Below are 20,726 nucleotides of genomic sequence, written 5' to 3' on the forward strand. Positions count from 1 at the left end.
GTGGATTAGACTTCGGGGTAGAGAGTCGGTGCGTTTTGGCGGATTAATCGCTGTAGACGGCCTATGCGTCTTCAGCAGTCAAGTTGGACCTGGATCGAGGTATGTCGTGTTATATCGGTGGAGCAGTGTGGATCATGGTTTCCTAAATTGCAGGGATATATAGGCAGCCTTGGCGATGTGAATTTGGATCCTGCTGGACCAGAAAAAGGGCTATTTTCCTGCTGATTTTATCATGCGGCAGGGTAGAGCACGAAACAGTGGAGGTCCCAGGTAGCTGTCTGGACGCTGATTTAAGCCTGATGGCCAAAGCTGGATTGGCGTCACCAGAGCGCCAGGATGTGGCTTCGAGGTGAGGGGCCGGTGCATTTTGCGGATTAGTTTCTGTCAGCAGCTAAATTGGAACTGGTGCACGGTAAGGATGTTCGTACTTCACATTTGTGCTAATGTGTAAGTTTTATTTATTTGGTTTCAGAGGCAAGCTGTCTGTCTTAGTTTTATACCGGCAGCAAAGTCCGGATCTGGGAACGAGCTGTGAGTTCGGAATATGCGGTGCATTGTGCTTGTGATAGGAGCAAACTGCCAGGCTGTAGGTTTCAGTCTAGAATCCAGAAGAGGATCTGCATGAAACAGGAGTCTGGATTTTAAGATGGGAAGCCGGTGTGTTGCGGCGGATTTGTCTCTACATACAGCCCATGCGTCGCCATCAGCTAAGTTAGACTTGGATCTAGGTTGGTCATGTCGTATTGGTGGAGCGGTATGACTCATGTTTCCATAATTTCAGAAACCAAATTGGCAACCTTTGCGGTGTGGGATTTGAATAGGAACACCGTGGGTGCAGCCACTCTAAAGCGTTCAGATTAATTCGCTTTATTCTGAGTATCCTAAGAGTCAGGCCTGCTGGACCAGAGGATGGACGATTTTGCTGTTGCTTTTATTCTGCGGCAGGGTAGAACATGAAGCAGTGGAGGACCCGTAAAGCCACCTTGACTCTGATTTTAGCCTGATGATCAAAGCGGGATCGGCATCACCAGGACGCCAGGATTTGGCTTCAAAGTGAAAAGCCGTTTTGACAGATTTGTTACTGCCGTCTGTTAATTTGGAGCTGATGCGAGGTAAGGATGCTCTTGCATTGTTTACTGTTTGGAAGCTATCTGCTGTCCCCGTCCTACATCAGGGGGGTAGCGAAAACTGATTCAACAGAGTGTAGCACTAGCTATGAGTATCAGTGTGGCTATTTGGACATTGGCACTTGTTGTTTGGCCAGGAAGGGAGCCAGGTTACCCATGGATAGGGCATAGTAGTTTGCTAGTGCAATGAGCGCGAGAATTTCAGGAAATAAAGCCTGGATTCTTTGTGGTTTGTATATTTTGTGATATCTTGATCAAGAAGTTTGTGACCTGGGCACTTTTATTTTTAATGTTTATGTGATTTAGAAGGTATCGTATTTATTTGAATAAAATATATCGATCGCATCTTTAAAGAGGCGTTTGTTTATTATTTGACCTAATGTGTATTCCGGAGTGGAATAGTATATGGGGGTGTAGTTTTTTATTTTTAGTTGGAAGCGATCGCACACTGATAAGTTTAGAGATGGAATATGATCAGTATGCAGGACTACTTTAAGTTAGATAAGGAGTCTGTGTCAGCTAGGTAAGACATGTACGTGTGTATTTTATATTTAGGATATTAAGCATAGTTGTATTTAAGTATCATTAAATATTTAATTTCTAGTGATCCTGAAGAAGTCAGTTTCATTTTGTCTGTTTGGAGACTGATTTAGTAATTTGTTTTGGATAGGGTGATTAGTGTAATGGGCGGAGCACCCTCAGTGAGGTTAGGTTGGGCGCCATTTGTGGTCACAGCCATCTTATTTTGGATTGGTATTCGTAGGGCAATGTACCGAGTTTACACACACTAGATGTATGTGCCACACACTATGTGTAGGTGGCTTCGATGAGTTTGTTTGAAGTATTAGTGCGTTGTAGAGTTTGCTATTTCCTTTGTGTTTGTGTAATAGAAATAGTGGGTCTGGATCTATACGTAGGAGCAGTTATTTCACTGCCACTTACACTGGTATGTGTGTGTCAAAGTCAGGTGATGATCTTAGGTTTATGTTTCGGTGTGTGCCTTTCAGGGTCACAACTATGACTGATTTGCCGCTGCCAGAGCGGTTAGTCAGTTTATTTATTTACGTGACTATTGAACTCTTTACATGTCAAAGCCTTAAGTAAATATACATGTAAGGGCCGATTTCCGGCAGGGACCATAACATAGCTGGTTTTACATTGGGGCTTACATACGAAGTTTTAGAGGCATTTTGAATTTTAAATACAGGTGAGATTGGCAGTCTGATTTTGATCAGCTGCTATTTTGATATAAAGAAGAGGAAAACAGAGATTTTAAGCAATTTGTGTATCAAAATATGTAAGTTAATAGTAGGATTGATAATAATTTGAGTAGGAGTTTGCGATTTAGAGTTCTAGTTTGATTTAGCCTTATATGTTAATTTAGGTTTTAGTAGATTTAATTTAATATAAATGAAATAGCTTAATTTAGTTTTGTTTATTTTTAGGAGGCAAGCTGTCCATCCTGTCGTTGTATTAGTGGCGAAATCTGAGATCTGACTGCACGCTTGAGGTGGTAGAATCGGAGCACATAATTGGTTCGTCTGGAGGGTATATTTCCTCTTCGGAGAGCCGGAGTAGTGATATTCAGGGAAGGGCGAACATTCTGCTGCTTCCATCCTATAGCGGGGTGTAGTACATTTGATGGAGACGAACGTAGCTGCCTGGTTGCTGACTTCGGCCTGGTGGCCAATACAGGATCAGCATGACCAGGAAATTGGACTTCGAGGTGGTGAGCCGGTGCGTAGTGGCGGATTTGTTGCCCTCAAGCGGCGTGTGCGTTGCCCTCAGCCAGTCTGGATCTGGATCGACATGGTGACATCTGTAAGATAAGAATGGGTGAGTTTGTAGGGAGGGTATAGGTCTTCTGCCTTCCCTACGACATATCAGTGCCATGGTTTGAATCATCATTTGTCTATTTGCAGGTGTGAATTGGAATTATGGCTTCATGCCTGTTTCCAGTTTGGATTTAGTTAGAACGCCGTGAGTGTGGCCATTTCAGGGTATTTCGGATTAGTTCGCCTCCGTCTGAGTATCCTGAGAGCATGGCTGCTGGACCAGACATCAGGCGTTTTGATGCTGCTTCTATTCTGCAGGGTATAGAGCCAACCAGTTGAGGACCTATGTAAATGCCTGGGCGCTGTTTTCAGCCTGTTGGCCAAAGCAGAGTCAGCGTCACCAGGTGATTTGGTTTCGAGGTGAGAAGCCGGAGCGTTTTTGGCGAATTAGTTGCTGCCGCCAGCTAGAACTTGAACTGGTGCTGGGTAAGGATGATCATACTAAAACGTCAGAGCTCTGATTTAATTTGGTGTTATTTTGTTTTAGGAGGCCATCTGTCCACCATGGCATTATATTGGGGCATAAAACTGTATCTGGCAGTGAGAGCCGGAGTAGTGATTATCAGGCAGTGTGCGATCATTCCGCTGCCTCCATCCATGTATCGAGGTGTAGTGCATTTGGTGAAGATTCGAGCATAACTGCCTGGCAGCTGATGTCGGCCTGGTGGCCAAGACAGGGTCTGCATAACCAGGAGGTTGGGCTTCGAGGTGGAGAGCCAGTGCGATGTGGCGGATTTGTCGCTTTCTGCTGCTTGTATTCTGAAGTAGGGTATAAAGCAGAAACAGTGGAGGTCCCCTTGTAACTGTCTGGACGTTGATCCCCTCCTGATGACCAGAGCAAGATCCGCATCACCAGCAGGTTTGGCTTCGAGGTGAGAAGGCCAGTGCGTTTTTGCAAATTTGCTGCTATCGTCAGCCATCAGTACCTTGGTTTAATTTGATGTTGTTTTTGTTTTAGGAGGTAAGCAGTCCATCTAGGCGTTGAGTTAGCGGCAAAATCTGCCACTGGCAGCATGCTAAGAGCCGAGGTAGTGTTTCCTGGCCGATGTAGCTGGCTGAGCGCTGATCACATCCGGATGGCCAAAGCAGGATCAGTGTCATCGGGAGATTTAGTTTCAAGGTGAAAGAGGAAGTGCGTTTGTAAGGATTTGTTGCTGTCGTCAGCTAAGTTGGATCTGGTGCGAGGTAAAATGTGATCATCTTAGCTTTGTGTTTGCAGCAATAATCCAGATCTGGCAGCTAACTGGTGGCCAGAGCAGGATCTGCATGGGCCAGTGGATTAGACTTCGGGGTAGAGAGTCGGTGCGTTTTGGCGGATTAATCACTGTAGACGGCCTATGCGTCTTCAGCAGTCAAGTTGGACCTGGATCGAGGTATGTCATGTTATATCGGTGGAGCAGTGTGGATCATGATTTCCTAAATTGCAGGGATATATAGGCAGCCTTGGCGATGTGAATTTGGATCCTGCTGGACCAGAAAAAGGGCTATTTTCCTGCTGATTTTATCATGCGGCAGGGTAGAGCACGAAACAGTGGAGGTCCCAGGTAGCTGTCTGGACGCTGATTTAAGCCTGATGGCCAAAGCTGGATTGGCGTCACCAGGGCGCCAGGATGTGGCTTCGAGGTGAGGGGCCAGTGCATTTTGCGGATTAGTTTCTGTCAGCAGCTAAATTGGAACTGGTGCACGGTAAGGATGTTCGTACTTCACATTTGTGCTATGGTGTAAGTTTTATTTATTTGGTTTCAGAGGCAAGCTGTCTGTCTTAGTTTTATACCGGCAGCAAAGTCCGGATCTGGGAACGAGCTGTGAGTTCGGAATATGCGGTGCATTGTGCTTGTGATAGGAGCAAACTGCCAGGCTGTAGGTTTCGGTCTAGAATCCAGAAGAGGATCTGCATGAAACAGGAGTCTGGATTTTAAGATGGGAAGCCGGTGTGTTGCGGCGGATTTGTCTCTACATACAGCCCATGCGTCGCCATCAGCTAAGTTAGACTTGGATCTAGGTTGGTCATGTCGTATTGGTGGAGCGGTATGACTCATGTTTCCATAATTTCAGAAACCAAATTGGCAACCTTTGCGGTGTGGGATTTGAATAGGAACACCGTGGGTGCAGCCACTCTAAAGCGTTCAGATTAATTCGCTTTATTCTGAGTATCCTAAGAGTCAGGCCTGCTGGACCAGAGGATGGACGATTTTGCTGTTGCTTTTATTCTGCGGCAGGGTAGAACATGAAGCAGTGGAGGACCCGTAAAGCCACCTTGACTCTGATTTTAGCCTGATGACCAAAGCGGGATCGGCATCACCAGGACGCCAGGATTTGGCTTCAAAGTGAAAAGCCGTTTTGACAGATTTGTTACTGCCGTCTGTTAATTTGGAGCTGATGCGAGGTAAGGATGCTCTTGCATTGTTTACTGTTTGGAAGCTATCTGCTGTCCCCGTCCTACATCAGGGGGGTAGCGAAAACTGATTCAACAGAGTGTAGCACTAGCTATGAGTATCAGTGTGGCTATTTGGACATTGGCACTTGTTGTTTGGCCAGGAAGGGAGCCAGGTTACCCATGGATAGGGCATAGTAGTTTGCTAGTGCAATGAGCGCGAGAATTTCAGGAAATAAAGCCTGGATTCTTTGTGGTTTGTATATTTTGTGATTTCTTGATCAAGAAGTTTGTGTCCTGGGCACTTTTATTTTTAATGTTTATGTGATTTAGAAGGTATCGTATTTATTTGAATAAAATATATCGATCGCATCTTTAAAGAGGCGTTTGTTTATTATTTGACCTAATGTGTATTCCGGAGTGGAATAGTATATGGGGGTGTAGTTTTTTATTTTTAGTTGGAAGCGATCGCACACTGATAAGTTTAGAGATGGAATATGGTCAGTATGCAGGACTACTTTAAGTTAGATAAGGAGTCTGTGTCAGCTAGGTAAGACATGTACGTGTGTATTTTATATTTAGGATATTAAGCATAGTTGTATTTAAGTATCATTAAATATTTAATTTCTAGTGATCCTGAAGAAGTCAGTTTCATTTTGTCTGTTTGGAGACTGATTTAGTAATTTGTTTTGGATAGGGTGATTAGTGTAATGGGCGGAGCACCCTCAGTGAGGTTAGGTTGGGCGCCATTTGTGGTCACAGCCATCTTATTTTGGATTGGTATTCGTAGGGCAATGTACCGAGTTTACACACACTAGATGTATGTGCCACACACTATGTGTAGGTGGCTTCGATGAGTTTGTTTGAAGTATTAGTGCGTTGTAGAGTTTGCTATTTCCTTTGTGTTTGTGTAATAGAAATAGTGGGTCTGGATCTATACGTAGGAGCAGTTATTTCACTGCCACTTACACTGGTATGTGTGTGTCTAAGTCAGGTGATGATCTTAGGTTTATGTAGAGTTTAGCACACACGTAAAAGCGCAGAATTTGATTTAGGTTTTCTGTTTTATTGCATATTAATTATGCCTTTTATAGTTTATGGGGTTTGCAGTTTTGTATATGATTTAATATATTAAGGAGAGATATCGGTCTTAGATCGGTTTGTAGGAGTAGTTTTCACAATCACTTCCACTGGTTTGTGAGCCAAAAAGTTATAAGGAGAACTAAATGTTTAATTTGTATTAATTTTATGTTTTTATGGGGTTTGCGGTTTTGTATATGATTTGATATATTAAAGAGAGATATTTGTCTTAGATCAGTTTGTCGGAGTAGTTTCGGTTTCTTTTCGGTGTGTGCCTTTCAGGGTCACAACTATGACTGATTTGCCGCTGCCAGAGCGGTTAGTCAGTTTATTTATTTACGTGACTATTGAACTCTTTACATGTCAAAGCCTTAAGTAAATATACATGTAAGGGCCGATTTCCGGCAGGGACCATAACATAGCTGGTTTTACATTGGGGCTTACATACGAAGTTTTAGAGGCATTTTGAATTTAAATACAGGTGAGATTGGCAGTCTGATTTTGATCAGCTGCTATATTGATATAAAGAAGAGGAAAACAGAGATTTTAAGCAATTTATGTATCAAAATATGTAAGTTAATAGTAGGATTGATAATAATTTGAGTAGGAGTTTGCGATTTAGAGTTCTAATTTGATTTAGCCTTATATGTTAATTTAGGTTTTAGTAGATTTAATTTAATATAAATGAAATAGCTTAATTTAGTTTTGTTTGTTTTTAGGAGGCGAGCTGTCCATCCTGTCGTTGTATTAGTGGCGAAATCTGAGATCTGACTGCACGCTTGAGGTGGTAGAATCGGAGCACATGATTGGATCGTCTGGAGGGTATCTTTCCTCTTCCGAGAGCCGGAGTAGTGATATTCGGGGAAGGGCGAACATTCTGCTGCTTCCATCCTATAGCGGGGTGTAGTACATTTGATGGAGACGAACGTAGCTGCCTGGTTGCTGACTTCGACCTGGTGGCCAAAACAGTATCAGCATAGCCAGGAGATTGGACTTCGAGGTGGTGAGCCGGTGCGTAGTGGCGGATTTGTTGCCATCAAGCGGCGTGTGCGTTGCCCTCAGCCAGTCTGGATCTGGATCGACATGGTGACATCTGTAAGATAAGAATGGGTGAGTTTTGTAGGGAGGGTATAGGTCTTCTGCCTTCCCTACGACATATCAGTGCCATGGTTTGAATCATCATTTGTCTATTTGCAGGTGTGAATTGGAATTATGGCTTCATGCCTGTTTCCAGTTTGGGTTTGGTTAGAAACACCGTGAGTGTGGCCATTTCAGGGTATTTCGGATTAGTTCGCCTCCGTCTGGGTATCCTGAGAGCATGGCTGCTGGACCAGACATCAGACGTTTTGATGCTGCTTCTATTCTGCAGGGTATAGAGCCAACCAGTTGAGGACCTATGTAAATGCCTGGGCGCTGTTTTCAGCCTGTTGGCCAAAGCAGAGTCAGCGTCACCAGGTGATTTGGTTTCGAGGTGAGAAGCCGGAGCGTTTTTGGCGAATTAGTTGCTGCCGCCAGCTAGAACTTGAACTGGTGCTGGGTAAGGATGATCATACTAAAACGTCAGAGCTCTGATTTAATTTGGTGTTATTTTGTTTTAGGAGGCCATCTGTCCACCGTGGCATTATATTGGGGCATAAAACTGTATCTGGCAGTGGGAGCCGGAGTAGTGATTATCAGGCAGTGTGCGATCATTCCGCTGCCTCCATCCATGTATCGAGGTGTAGTGCATTTGGTGAAGATTCGAGCATAACTGCCTGGCAGCTGATGTCGGCCTGGTGGCCAAGACAGGGTCTGCATAACCAGGAGGTTGGGCTTCGAGGTGGAGAGCCAGTGCGATGTGGCGGATTTGTCGCTTTCTGCTGCTTGTATTCTGAAGTAGGGTATAAAGCAGAAACAGTGGAGGTCCCCTTGTAACTGTCTGGACGTTGATCCCCTCCTGATGACCAGAGCAAGATCCGCATCACCAGCAGGTTTGGCTTCGAGGTGAGAAGGCCAGTGCGTTTTTGCAAATTTGCTGCTATCGTCAGCCATCAGTACCTTGGTTTAATTTGATGTTGTTTTTGTTTTAGGAGGTAAGCAGTCCGTCTAGGCGTTGAGTTAGCGGCAAAATCTGCCACTGGCAGCATGCTAAGAGCCGAGGTAGTGTTTCCTGGCCGATGTAGCTGGCTGAGCGCTGATCACATCCGGATGGCCAAAGCAGGATCAGTGTCATCGAGAGATTTAGTTTCAAGGTGAAAGAGGAAGTGCGTTTGTAAGGATTTGTTGCTGTCGTCAGCTAAGTTGGATCTGGTGCGAGGTAAAATGTGATCATCTTAGCTTTGTGTTTGCAGCAATAATCCAGATCTGGCAGCTAACTGGTGGCCAGAGCAGGATCTGCATGGGCCAGTGGATTAGACTTCGGGGTAGAGAGTCGGTGCGTTTTGGCGGATTAATCGCTGTAGACGGCCTATGCGTCTTCAGCAGTCAAGTTGGACCTGGATCGAGGTATGTCGTGTTATATCGGTGGAGCAGTGTGGATCATGGTTTCCTAAATTGCAGGGATATATAGGCAGCCTTGGCGATGTGAATTTGGATCCTGCTGGACCAGAAAAAGGGCTATTTTCCTGCTGATTTAATCATGCGGCAGGGTAGAGCACGAAACAGTGGAGGTCCCAGGTAGCTGTCTGGACGCTGATTTAAGCCTGATGGCCAAAGCTGGATTGGCGTCACCAGAGCGCCAGGATGTGGCTTCGAGGTGAGGGGCCGGTGCATTTTGCGGATTAGTTTCTGTCAGCAGCTAAATTGGAACTGGTGCACGGTAAGGATGTTCGTACTTCACATTTGTGCTATGGTGTAAGTTTTATTTATTTGGTTTCAGAGGCAAGCTGTCTGTCTTAGTTTTATACCGGCAGCAAAGTCCGGATCTGGGAACGAGCTGTGAGTTCGGAATATGCGGTGCATTGTGCTTGTGATAGGAGCAAACTGCCAGGCTGTAGGTTTCAGTCTAGAATCCAGAAGAGGATCTGCATGAAACAGGAGTCTGGATTTTAAGATGGGAAGCCGGTGTGTTGCGGCGGATTTGTCTCTACATACAGCCCATGCGTCGCCATCAGCTAAGTTAGACTTGGATCTAGGTTGGTCATGTCGTATTGGTGGAGCGGTATGACTCATGTTTCCATAATTTCAGAAACCAAATTGGCAACCTTTGCGGTGTGGGATTTGAATAGGAACACCGTGGGTGCAGCCACTCTAAAGCGTTCAGATTAATTCGCTTTATTCTGAGTATCCTAAGAGTCAGGCCTGCTGGACCAGAGGATGGACGATTTTGCTGTTGCTTTTATTCTGCGGCAGGGTAGAACATGAAGCAGTGGAGGACCCGTAAAGCCACCTTGACTCTGATTTTAGCCTGATGATCAAAGCGGGATCGGCATCACCAGGACGCCAGGATTTGGCTTCAAAGTGAAAAGCCGTTTTGACAGATTTGTTACTGCCGTCTGTTAATTTGGAGCTGATGCGAGGTAAGGATGCTCTTGCATTGTTTACTGTTTGGAAGCTATCTGCTGTCCCCGTCCTACATCAGGGGGGTAGCGAAAACTGATTCAACAGAGTGTAGCACTAGCTATGAGTATCAGTGTGGCTATTTGGACATTGGCACTTGTTGTTTGGCCAGGAAGGGAGCCAGGTTACCCATGGATAGGGCATAGTAGTTTGCTAGTGCAATGAGCGCGAGAATTTCAGGAAATAAAGCCTGGATTCTTTGTGGTTTGTATATTTTGTGATTTCTTGATCAAGAAGTTTGTGTCCTGGGCACTTTTATTTTTAATGTTTATGTGATTTAGAAGGTATCGTATTTATTTGAATAAAATATATCGATCGCATCTTTAAAGAGGCGTTTGTTTATTATTTGACCTAATGTGTATTCCGGAGTGGAATAGTATATGGGGGTGTAGTTTTTTATTTTTAGTTGGAAGCGATCGCACACTGATAAGTTTAGAGATGGAATATGATCAGTATGCAGGACTACTTTAAGTTAGATAAGGAGTCTGTGTCAGCTAGGTAAGACATGTACGTGTGTATTTTATATTTAGGATATTAAGCATAGTTGTATTTAAGTATCATTAAATATTTAATTTCTAGTGATCCTGAAGAAGTCAGTTTCATTTTGTCTGTTTGGAGACTGATTTAGTAATTTGTTTTGGATAGGGTGATTAGTGTAATGGGCGGAGCACCCTCAGTGAGGTTAGGTTGGGCGCCATTTGTGGTCACAGCCATCTTATTTTGGATTGGTATTCGTAGGGCAATGTACCGAGTTTACACACACTAGATGTATGTGCCACACACTATGTGTAGGTGGCTTCGATGAGTTTGTTTGAAGTATTAGTGCGTTGTAGAGTTTGCTATTTCCTTTGTGTTTGTGTAATAGAAATAGTGGGTCTGGATCTATACGTAGGAGCAGTTATTTCACTGCCACTTACACTGGTATGTGTGGGTCAAAGTCAGGTGATGATCTTAGGTTTATGTAGAGTTTAGCACACACGTAAAAGCGCAGAATTTGATTTAGGTTTTCTGTTTTATTGCATATTAATTATGCCTTTTATAGTTTATGGGGTTTGCAGTTTTGTATATGATTTAATATATTAAGGAGAGATATCGGTCTTAGATCGGTTTGTAGGAGTAGTTTTCACAATCACTTCCACTGGTTTGTGAGCCAAAAAGTTATAAGGAGAACTAAATGTTTAATTTGTATTAATTTTATGTTTTTATGGGGTTTGCGGTTTTGTATATGATTTGATATATTAAAGAGAGATATTTGTCTTAGAACAGTTTGTCGGAGTAGTTTTTTTTTTTTTCGGTGTGTGCCTTTCAGGGTCACAACTATGACTGATTTGCCGCTGCCAGAGCGGTTAGTCAGTTTATTTATTTACGTGACTATTGAACTCTTTACATGTCAAAGCCTTAAGTAAATATACATGTAAGGGCCGATTTCCGGCAGGGACCATAACATAGCTGGTTTTACATTGGGGCTTACATACGAAGTTTTAGAGGCATTTTGAATTTAAATACAGGTGAGATTGGCAGTCTGATTTTGATCAGCTGCTATATTGATATAAAGAAGAGGAAAACAGAGATTTTAAGCAATTTATGTGTCAAAATATGTAAGTTAATAGTAGGATTGATAATAATTTGAGTAGGAGTTTGCGATTTAGAGTTCTAATTTGATTTAGCCTTATATGTTAATTTAGGTTTTAGTAGATTTAATTTAATATAAATGAAATAGCTTAATTTAGTTTTGTTTGTTTTTAGGAGGCGAGCTGTCGATCCTGTCGTTGTATTAGTGGCGAAATCTGAGATCTGACTGCACGCTTGAGGTGGTAGAATCGGAGCACGTGATTGGATCGTCTGGAGGGTATCTTTCCTCTTCCAAGAGCCGGAGTAGTGATATTCGGGGAAGGGCGAACATTCTGCTGCTTCCATCCTATAGCGGGGTGTAGTACATTTGATGGAGACGAACGTAGCTGCCTGGTTGCTGACTTCGACCTGTTGGCCAAGACAGTATCAGCATAGCCAGGAGATTGGACTTCGAGGTGGTGAGCCGGTGCGTAGTGGCGGATTTGTTGCCATCAAGCGGCGTGTGCGTTGCCCTCAGCCAGTCTGGATCTGGATCGACATGGTGACATCTGTAAGATAAGAATGGGTGAGTTTTGTAGGGAGGGTATAGGTCTTCTGCCTTCCCTACGACATATCAGTGCCATGGTTTGAATCATCATTTGTCTATTTGCAGGTGTGAATTGGAATTATGGCTTCATGCCTGTTTCCAGTTTGGGTTTGGTTAGAAACGCCGTGAGTGTGGCCATTTCAGGGTATTTCGGATTAGTTCGCCTCCGTCTGGGTATCCTAAGAGCATGGCTGCTGGACCAGACATCAGGCGTTTTGATGCTGCTTCTATTCTGCAGGGTATAGAGCCAACCGGTTGAGGATCTATGTAAATGCCTGGGCGCTGTTTTCGGTCTGTTGGCCAAAGCAGGGTCAGCGTCACCAGGTGATTTGGTTTCGAGGTGAAAAGCCGGCGCGTTTTGGCGAATTTGTTGCTGCCGCCAGCTAGAACTTGAACTGATGCTGGGTAAGGATGATCGTACTAGAACATCAGTGCTCTGATTTAATTTGGTGTTATTTTGTTTTAGGAGGCCATATGTCCACCCTGGCATAATATTGGGGGCATAGAACTGTATCTGGCACTGGGAGCCGGAGTAGTGATTATCAGGCAGTGTGCAATCATTCCGCTGCCTCCATCCATGTATCGGGGTGTAGTGCGTTTGGTGAAGATTCGAGCATAACTGCCTGGCAGCTGATGTCGGCCTGGTGGCCAAGACAGGATCTGCGTAACCAGGAGATTGGGCTTCGAGGTGGAGAGCCGATGCGATGTGGCAGATTAGTCGCTTTCAACTGCTTGTATCCTGAAGTAGGGTATAAAGCAGAAACAGTGGAGGTCCCCTGCAGCTGTTTGGACGTTGATCCCCTCCTGATGACCAGAGCAAATTCCGCATCACCAGCAGGTTTGGCTTCGAGGTGAGAAGGCAAGTGCGTTTTTGCAAATTTGCTGCTATCGTCAGCCATCAGTACCTTGGTTTAATTTGATGTTGTTTTTGTTTTAGGAGGTAAACAGTCCATCTAGGCGTTGAGTTAGCGGCAAAATCTGCCACTGGCAGCATGCTAAGAGCCGAGGTAGTGTTTCCTGGCCGATGTAGCTGGTTGAGCGCTGATCACATCCGGATGGCCAAAGCAGGATCAGTGTCATCGAGAGATTTAGTTTCAAGGTGAAAGAGGAAGTGCGTTTGTAAGGATTTGTTGCTGTCGTCAGCTAAGTTGGATCTGGTGCGAGGTAAAATGTGATCATCTTAGCTTTGTGTTTGCAGCAATAATCCAGATCTGGCAGCTAACTGGTGGCCAGAGCAGGATCTGCATGGGCCAGTGGATTAGACTTCGGGGTAGAGAGTCGGTGCGTTTTGGCGGATTAATCGCTGTAGACGGCCTATGCGTCTTCAGCAGTCAAGTTGGACCTGGATCGAGGTATGTCGTGTTATATCGGTGGAGCAGTGTGGATCATGGTTTCCTAAATTGCAGGGATATATAGGCAGCCTTGGCGATGTGAATTTGGATCCTGCTGGACCAGAAAAAGGGCTATTTTCCTGCTGATTTTATCATGCGGCAGGGTAGAGCACGAAACAGTGGAGGTCCCAGGTAGCTGTCTGGACGCTGATTTAAGCCTGATGGCCAAAGCTGGATTGGCGTCACCAGGGCGCCAGGATGTGGCTTCGAGGTGAGGGGCCGGTGCATTTTGCGGATTAGTTTCTGTCAGCAGCTAAATTGGAACTGGTGCACGGTAAGGATGTTCGTACTTCACATTTGTGCTATGGTGTAAGTTTTATTTATTTGGTTTCAGAGGCAAGCTGTCTGTCTTAGTTTTATACCGGCAGCAAAGTCCGGATCTGGGAACGAGCTGTGAGTTCGGAATATGCGGTGCATTGTGCTTGTGATAGGAGCAAACTGCCAGGCTGTAGGTTTCGGTCTAGAATCCAGAAGAGGATCTGCATGAAACAGGAGTCTGGATTTTAAGATGGGAAGCCGGTGTGTTGCGGCGGATTTGTCTCTACATACAGCCCATGCGTCGCCATCAGCTAAGTTAGACTTGGATCTAGGTTGGTCATGTCGTATTGGTGGAGCGGTATGACTCATGTTTCCATAATTTCAGAAACCAAATTGGCAACCTTTGCGGTGTGGGATTTGAATAGGAACACCGTGGGTGCAGCCACTCTAAAGCGTTCAGATTAATTCGCTTTATTCTGAGTATCCTAAGAGTCAGGCCTGCTGGACCAGAGGATGGACGATTTTGCTGTTGCTTTTATTCTGCGGCAGGGTAGAACATGAAGCAGTGGAGGACCCGTAAAGCCACCTTGACTCTGATTTTAGCCTGATGACCAAAGCGGGATCGGCATCACCAGGACGCCAGGATTTGGCTTCAAAGTGAAAAGCCGTTTTGACAGATTTGTTACTGCCGTCTGTTAATTTGGAGCTGATGCGAGGTAAGGATGCTCTTGCATTGTTTACTGTTTGGAAGCTATCTGCTGTCCCCGTCCTACATCAGGGGGGTAGCGAAAACTGATTCAACAGAGTGTAGCACTAGCTATGAGTAACAGTGTGGCTATTTGGACATTGGCACTTGTTGTTTGGCCAGGAAGGGAGCCAGGTTACCCATGGATAGGGCATAGTAGTTTGCTAGTGCAATGAGCGCGAGAATTTCAGGAAATAAAGCCTGGTTTCTTTGTGGTTTGTATATTTTGTGATTTCTTGATCAAGAAGTTTGTGTCCTGGGCACTTTTATTTTTAATGTTTATGTGATTTAGAAGGTATCGTATTTATTTGAATAAAATATATCGATCGCATCTTTAAAGAGGCGTTTGTTTATTATTTGACCTAATGTGTATTCCGGAGTGGAATAGTATATGGGGGTGTAGTTTTTTATTTTTAGTTGGAAGCGATCGCACACTGATAAGTTTAGAGATGGAATATGATCAGTATGCAGGACTACTTTAAGTTAGATAAGGAGTCTGTGTCAGCTAGGTAAGACATGTACGTGTGTATTTTATATTTAGGATATTAAGCATAGTTGTATTTAAGTATCATAAAATATTTAATTTCTAGTGATCCTGAAGAAGTCAGTTTCATTTTGTCTGTTTGGAGACTGATTTAGTAATTTGTTTTGGATAGGGTGATTAGTGTATGCATATTTATTAATTTTTATAGTCGTTAGTGTTATTGTTAGGGCGCGGCAGCGAGCCAGTTATGAAGGACTGCAGAAGTTCAATTAGTGCATCCATTTTTTTCCCCATTTCGCTTACGGTGATTGCGTTTTGTTGGACTAGGTGCATCATTTCCTCGTTTGCCTGTTGGGGTTGGATTTGGTCCGTCTGTCTTAGGCCAGAAGAGCTTGGTTTAGGGTCGAGCTGGAGTAACTGGTTTCGAGGTTGTCTGTCGTCCGTCCAAGGGTTTGGTTTATTATTGATTGGGCTGGAAGGTGTAAGATTATTTAGATTGGGATTTAATTTGTTTATTACGTCATTTTGCTGTTTAAAGAGGTTCTCCCGGAATTGGTTTAGGTGCATTTCGGCTGGATTTTGCACAGGCGTATTTTGACAAAATTTATTAACATCCTGGCTATATAAAACCTTTTTGGCAAGTGTGGGAGTTTGTCGGAATGGGTTGCGTCGACTGGTAGGTGACTTATCTGCAGCACGGCTGCTGGGCAACTGTTGGCGGTTTCCAACCAGATTTTGCGACTGGTGTAGCAGGTGTTGGTGGTGACCTGGGTTGTTGTGGTTTCTTCGGGAACCTGGGCTGTCTCGGGGTTGTTGCAGGTTCCTCCGGTTGTCCAAAGCAATGTGGGCGCGGTAGGCTGTGAGTTGAGCTTGGGCCTTTTTAAACGCAGCACAACCCTTGAAGCTGGCAACGTGGCCAAGCCCACAATTTGCGCATTTGGGTTTTTCAACTCTAACCTGCGCACAAGCCGTTGATGGGTGGCTTCCTGCGCATTTTTGGCACACATAGTCTCGTCGGCAGAAGTTTTTAGTATGGCCGTAGCCCTGGCAACGGTGGCACATTGCCGGCTCCATTCGCCGAAGTTGTCGCTCAATAATTACGCGTTGGTTTCCTAACCTGGTAATATCTAGGATTTTGTCATTAAAGTTGTCTTCAGTCGGGGCTAGTTCCACTTCAAACAGATCTAATGGCTTACGGCTTCGACGATGTCTGATGTTATTAACAAATCGCGCCGTAAAGCCCAGCTCATTTAGTAGTTTGCGAACATCGTCCAATGGGGTAGAATGGTGCAACTGCCGGATTACAATTCTGTAGCCCCGCTCAGAGCGAGGTTGGTGTGTGTGTGTTTGCCGTTTGTCAGCCTCCAATTTTTCCAGGATGTGATTGTAAGTGTAAAAATTATTAGAAGCCAGCTTAATGCGGTTTCCACTCAAGCATGTTGTGGAGTACGTGTTAGCTATTCCTGGAATGGAATTTATGGCTTCCAGTAGTGGCTGGATGGAGGATATGTTATGGAGAAAGATCGCTGGGACTTTCTCGCTTACAGTTTGTGATGGTGGCTTGCCGCCTTGACTTTGGACGTCGTCACTTGCAGGTGCCACTTCGTTTTGGACGGGTTCCGCCGTTGCAGTGGGACTACCTTTTGGGGATGGGCCTCCTAGGATCCTCTCTGAGGAGTTGTTGCTACGGTCCATGGTGTTAGATTTAGTACGTTTGTGCCGGTTTAAAGAAATGGGGAGAATCTTCCTTCTTTTGGTACAACGTGGGCCAGGTCTGCTTGAAGTTGAGGGAGAATTCCGGGAGGCTTTTGGCGTAGAGGTGGGTATCAGATTTGTTGTGCGTACCGGCGACTTTTCCTTGTCATGGAGACTTAGGGGATCGTTGTGTTCAGCCTGGTTGGAATCGGATGAGAACCAAGAAACCCTCGGCGATGTGGTAATGTTTTTCTCAAGGGAGTTTTCGGAGCTGCAGATTGAAATGGGCGGAGCACCCTCAGTGAGGTTAGGTTGGGCGCCATTTGTGGTCACAGCCATCTTATTTTGGATTGGTATTCGTAGGGCAATGTACCGAGTTTACACACACTAGATGTATGTGCCACACACTATGTGTAGGTGGCTTCGATGAGTTTGTTTGAAGTATTAGTGCGTTGTAGAGTTTGCTATTTCCTTTGTGTTTGTGTAATAGAAATAGTGGGTCTGGATCTATACGTAGGAGCAGTTATTTCACTGCCACTTACACTGGTATGTGTGTGTCAAAGTCAGGTGATGATCTTAGGTTTATGTAGAGTTTAGCACACACGTAAAAGCGCAGAATTTGATTTAGGTTTTCTGTTTTATTGCATATTAATTATGCCTTTTATAGTTTATGGGGTTTGCAGTTTTGTATATGATTTAATATATTAAGGAGAGATATCGGTCTTAGATCGGTTTGTAGGAGTAGTTTTCACAATCACTTCCACTGGTTTGTGAGCCAAAAAGTTATAAGGAGAACTAAATGTTTAATTTGTATTAATTTTATGTTTTTATGGGGTTTGCGGTTTTGTATATGATTTGATATATTAAAGAGAGATTTCGGTGTGTGCCTTTCAGGGTCACAACTATGACTGATTTGCCACTGCCAGAGCGGTTAGTCAGTTTATTTATTTACGTGACTATTGAACTCTTTACATGTCAAAGCCTTAAGTAAATATACATGTAAGGGCCGATTTCCGGCAGGGACCATAACATAGCTGGTTTTACATTGGGGCTTACATACGAAGTTTTAGAGGCATTTTGAATTTTAAATACAGGTGAGATTGGCAGTCTGATTTTGATCAGCTGCTATTTTAATATAAAGAAGAGGAAAACAGAGATTTTAAGCAATTTGTGTATCAAAATATGTAAGTTAATAGTAGGATTGATAATAATTTGAGTAGGAGTTTGCGATTTAGAGTTCTAATTTGATTTAGCCTTATATGTTAATTTAGGTTTTAGTAGATTTAATTTAATATAAATGAAATAGCTTAATTTAGTTTTGTTTATTTTTAGGAGGCAAGCTGTCCATCCTGTCGTTGTATTAGTGGCGAAATCTGAGATCTGACTGCACGCTTGAGGTGGTAGAATCGGAGCACATAATTGGTTCGTCTGGAGGGTATATTTCCTCTTCGGAGAGCCGGAGTAGTGATATTCAGGGAAGGGCGAACATTCTGCTGCTTCCATCCTATAGCGGGGTGTAGTACATTTGATGGAGACGAACGTAGCTGCCTGGTTGCTGGCTTCGGCCTGGTGGCCAATACAGGATCAGCATGACCAGGAAATTGGACTTCGAGGTGGTGAGCCGGTGCGTAGTGGCGGATTTGTTGCCCTCAAGCGGCGTGTGCGTTGCCCTCAGCCAGTCTGGATCTGGATCGACATGGTGACATCTGTAAGATAAGAATGGGTGAGTTTGTAGGGAGGGTATAGGTCTTCTGCCTTCCCTACGACATATCAGTGCCATGGTTTGAATCATCATTTGTCTATTTGCAGGTGTGAATTGGAATTATGGCTTCATGCCTGTTTCCAGTTTGGATTTAGTTAGAACGCCGTGAGTGTGGCCATTTCAGGGTATTTCGGATTAGTTCGCCTCCGTCTGAGTATCCTGAGAGCATGGCTGCTGGACCAGACATCAGGCGTTTTGATGCTGCTTCTATTCTGCAGGGTATAGAGCCAACCAGTTGAGGACCTATGTAAATGCCTGGGCGCTGTTTTCAGCCTGTTGGCCAAAGCAGAGTCAGCGTCACCAGGTGATTTGGTTTCGAGGTGAAAAGCCGGAGCGTTTTTGGCGAATTAGTTGCTGCCGCCAGCTAGAACTTGAACTAGTGCTGGGTAAGGATGATCATACTAAAACGTCAGAGCTCTGATTTAATTTGGTGTTATTTTGTTTTAGGAGGCCATCTGTCCACCGTGGCATTATATTGGGGCATAAAACTGTATCTGGCAGTGGGAGCCGGAGTAGTGATTATCAGGCAGTGTGCGATCATTCCGCTGCCTCCATCCATGTATCGAGGTGTAGTGCATTTGGTGAAGATTCGAGCATAACTGCCTGGCAGCTGATGTCGGCCTGGTGGCCAAGACAGGGTCTGCATAACCAGGAGGTTGGGCTTCGAGGTGGAGAGCCAGTGCGATGTGGCGGATTTGTCGCTTTCTGCTGCTTGTATTCTGAAGTAGGGTATAAAGCAGAAACAGTGGAGGTCCCCTTGTAACTGTCTGGACGTTGATCCCCTCCTGATGACCAGAGCAAGATCCGCATCACCAGCAGGTTTGGCTTCGAGGTGAGAAGGCCAGTGCGTTTTTGCAAATTTGCTGCTATCGTCAGCCATCAGTACCTTGGTTTAATTTGATGTTGTTTTTGTTTTAGGAGGTAAGCAGTCCATCTAGGCGTTGAGTTAGCGGCAAAATCTGCCACTGGCAGCATGCTAAGAGCCGAGGTAGTGTTTCCTGGCCGATGTAGCTGGCTGAGCGCTGATCACATCCGGATGGCCAAAGCAGGATCAGTGTCATCGGGAGATTTAGTTTCAAGGTGAAAGAGGAAGTGCGTTTGTAAGGATTTGTTGCTGCCGTCAGCTAAGTTGGATCTGGTGCGAGGTAAAATGTGATCATCTTAGCTTTGTGTTTACAGCAATAATCCAGATCTGGCAGCTAACTGGTGGCCAGAGCAGGATCTGCATGGGCCAGTGGATTAGACTTCGGGGTAGAGAGTCGGTGCGTTTTGGCGGATTAATCGCTGTAGACGGCCTATGCGTCTTCAGCAGTCAAGTTGGACCTGGATCGAGGTATGTCATGTTATATCGGTGGAGCAGTGTGGATCATGATTTCCTAAATTGCAGGGATATATAGGCAGCCTTGGCGATGTGAATTTGGATCCTGCTGGACCAAAGGGCTATTTTCCTGCTGATTTTATCATGCAGCAGGGTAGAGCACGAAACAGTGGAGTTCCCAGGTAGCTGTCTGGACGCTGATTTAAGCCTGATGGCCAAAGCTGGATTGGCGTCACCAGGGCGCCAGGATGTGGCTTTTCGGTGTGTGCCTTTCAGGGTCACAACTATGACTGATTTGCCGCTGCCAGAGCGGTTAGTCAGTTTATTTATTTACGTGACTATTGAACTCTTTACATGTCAAAGCCTTAAGTAAATATACATGTAAGGGCCGATTTCCGGCAGGGACCATAACATAGCTGGTTTTACATTGGGGCTTACATACGAAGTTTTAGAGGCATTTTGAATTTAAATACAGGTGAGATTGGCAGTCTGATTTTGATCAGCTGCTATATTGATATAAAGAAGAGGAAAACAGAGATTTTAAGCAATTTATGTATCAAAATATGTAAGTTAATAGTAGGATTGATAATAATTTGAGTAGGAGTTTGCGATTTAGAGTTCTAATTTGATTTAGCCTTATATGTTAATTTAGGTTTTAGTAGATTTAATTTAATATAAATGAAATAGCTTAATTTAGTTTTGTTTGTTTTTAGGAGGCGAGCTGTCCATCCTGTCGTTGTATTAGTGGCGAAATCTGAGATCTGACTGCACGCTTGAGGTGGTAGAATCGGAGCACATGATTGGATCGTCTGGAGGGTATCTTTCCTCTTCCGAGAGCCGGAGTAGTGATATTCGGGGAAGGGCGAACATTCTGCTGCTTCCATCCTATAGCGGGGTGTAGTACATTTGATGGAGACGAACGTAGCTGCCTGGTTGCTGACTTCGACCTGGTGGCCAAAACA

The 20,726-nt window shown here is 44.5% G+C and overlaps 5 long non-coding RNA genes across 5 annotated transcripts; all 5 read left to right on the top strand.

Moving 5' to 3' along the window:
* The first annotated feature begins 341 nt into the window (after positions 1-341).
* LOC138927701 (uncharacterized) lies at positions 342-999 on the top strand. The gene is made up of 3 exons (XR_011444181.1): positions 342-412; positions 473-728; positions 782-999. It is a non-coding gene; the product is annotated as an uncharacterized lncRNA (long non-coding RNA).
* An 8,143-nt stretch (positions 1,000-9,142) lies between these two features.
* LOC138927700 (uncharacterized) lies at positions 9,143-10,197 on the top strand. The gene is made up of 3 exons (XR_011444180.1): positions 9,143-9,213; positions 9,274-9,529; positions 9,583-10,197. It is a non-coding gene; the product is annotated as an uncharacterized lncRNA (long non-coding RNA).
* A 1,773-nt stretch (positions 10,198-11,970) lies between these two features.
* LOC138927707 (uncharacterized) lies at positions 11,971-12,613 on the top strand. Its single transcript, XR_011444185.1, has 3 exons — positions 11,971-12,090; positions 12,178-12,516; positions 12,578-12,613. It is a non-coding gene; the product is annotated as an uncharacterized lncRNA (long non-coding RNA).
* Positions 12,614-13,220: 607 nt separating this feature from the next.
* Positions 13,221-14,473, top strand: LOC138927691 (uncharacterized). The gene is made up of 4 exons (XR_011444167.1): positions 13,221-13,463; positions 13,518-13,776; positions 13,837-14,092; positions 14,146-14,473. It is a non-coding gene; the product is annotated as an uncharacterized lncRNA (long non-coding RNA).
* Positions 14,474-18,901: 4,428 nt separating this feature from the next.
* Positions 18,902-19,780, top strand: LOC138927706 (uncharacterized). The gene is made up of 3 exons (XR_011444184.1): positions 18,902-19,278; positions 19,365-19,591; positions 19,646-19,780. It is a non-coding gene; the product is annotated as an uncharacterized lncRNA (long non-coding RNA).
* Positions 19,781-20,726: the final 946 nt, after the last annotated feature.

The sequence above is a fragment of the Drosophila bipectinata genome, unplaced genomic scaffold, assembly GCF_030179905.1.
Source record: "Drosophila bipectinata strain 14024-0381.07 unplaced genomic scaffold, DbipHiC1v2 scaffold_58, whole genome shotgun sequence".
In the NCBI taxonomy this organism is placed as follows: Eukaryota; Metazoa; Arthropoda; class Insecta; order Diptera; family Drosophilidae; genus Drosophila; species Drosophila bipectinata.